The sequence below is a fragment of the Nematolebias whitei genome, chromosome 16, assembly GCF_014905685.2.
Source record: "Nematolebias whitei isolate Nwh7 chromosome 16, NemWhi1, whole genome shotgun sequence".
Lineage (NCBI taxonomy): Eukaryota > Metazoa > Chordata > Actinopteri > Cyprinodontiformes > Rivulidae > Nematolebias > Nematolebias whitei.
In genome coordinates, this window is record NC_056513.1 from 16432480 (window position 1) to 16434483 (window position 2004).

Here is a 2004-nt window from a genome sequence, read left to right on the forward strand (position 1 = left end):
CATCATTCCATACAAGATTTATTTTTTGAAAATATGGGGTGTTTGGTGGACTCATGCCAGAGCAAATAAAATGGGGATTTCATGTGTAAATATTGTGTAATCTGTGAGGCGAGAAGACAAAATGAACACGACAATCCTAATCCTACACATCTGATTAGACAGAATCTGTTTGGTGAAAAATATGGGGTGAATTATACCAGAAATCATTTCACATTTTTGTACAGCAGTGATTGTTTTAGATTACATGTGCAGATGATGACATAAGAATATTTAATGAAAATTGGATCCAGCCAGACTAAAGGCCTCTATTGCTCTTGTGCTGCGGGCCTGTTTGGTCCTGCCATGATTACTGTCTCTGTGCTGTCCTTCAATCCAGTCCTCTGTAGCCACTTGTAGGATTCGTTGACATCAGCCACTTCCTCAGTCTGCTGGTGGCAGATGCTGTGCAGGTGCTTATGATGATGTCCATCAGAATGTCCTGGGTCCCCAATATCTGATGTGGACTTTGTTAATCTGAGCGGCATCCGAGTTGAAATGTCCTCATTAATTTGTCTCGCTCATAGTGGCACTGAGATCCATGTACCAAAGTGGTATGACCACTCACCAACTCCTTGTGCACTTATTAAGAGTTATGAAAATGTGTCCACTGCTTCATGAAATGCTTTTGCTAACACACACACACAGAGAAAAAACACATTCACACACACAAATGTAGACAAAAACACTTGCGTGTTTTTCGGACTATAAGGCACACTTAAAATCCTTTCATTTTTCTCAAAAATCAACAGTGAGCCTTATAATCCAGTGCGCTTTATGTATTAATTCTGGTTGTGCTTACAGACCTCAAACTGATTTTATGTGGTACAAGGTGCTCAAAAATCTGTCAAAATGTTTTATTTTTGCTTAATGTGCCTTACAAGTCAGTGCACCTTATGTATGAAAACTGACCCTTTCATTGATATTGCGCCTTATAGTCTGAAAAATACAGTACCTCAAGTATTTCATCCTTTCATGGGGAGTGACAATGAAATAAATAAATAAAAACTGAAAAAAGTGGAGAAAGACGTAATGAGACAGCCAAAGCCTACAGGAACATTTCAACTGTATAACAGGTCTCAGCGGGTGAGGGTCAATGGGGTCTTCTCTAATGTCCTTCTGTCCTCTACCAGTTCCCCTCAGGACTATGTTCTTTCACCTAGTTAACTAATTTTATATACAAACGATTGTCGCAGCCAGTTTCCCACAGCATCACATTTTAAAGATTGCTGATGACTCTGTCATCCTGTCCCTTCTCAGCAGTGATGACCCAGACCTGTGGGCCTGTGGTCAGGGACTTCACTGAATGGTGTGAGTCTCACTTTTTAAAGTTATGGTCATTGATTTTAGAAAAGACTCTTCAGTTGCAGCTCCTGTGGTAATTAATGGTGAGGCTGTCGAGGTGGTGCAACAACATCTGGGAAATGTTCTTGATGGCAAACTGACCTTTAATGAGCATGTGAACTCACTTTGTAAGAAGACCCATCAGGAAATGTATTTTTATTGAAAGTTCTGTAGTTTTAATGCTGATCCTACTTTTATGAGAATGTTTTATTCATGTTTTCTCTTTTAACTTTCACCTTCATTTGTTGGTTTGAATCGTTAGCATGCCAAAACGGGAACAAACACTCGGGGATTGTCAGAATGTGCAGCAAAACTACTGGCATAGTCCTACAGAACCTCACTGACCTACACAAGGAGAGATCAGTGAACAAGAACAGGCTGATTCTGGCAGATCCTGATCATCCACTCCATGGTGAGTTCAGATTGCTTCCATCTGGATGCAGGTATCTGCAGCCCAGATGTCGAATGAACAGACTGAAAAACTCATTCATCCCTGTAGCAATTAGGCTTCTCGACAAACAATGATGATTTCTGTACTGTTATTTTAACGTCTCAATGTCTTGTGGATGTTTTGTGTGCCTACTTGACTGTGAAACCAATTGCCCCTTGAAGCTAATAAAGATT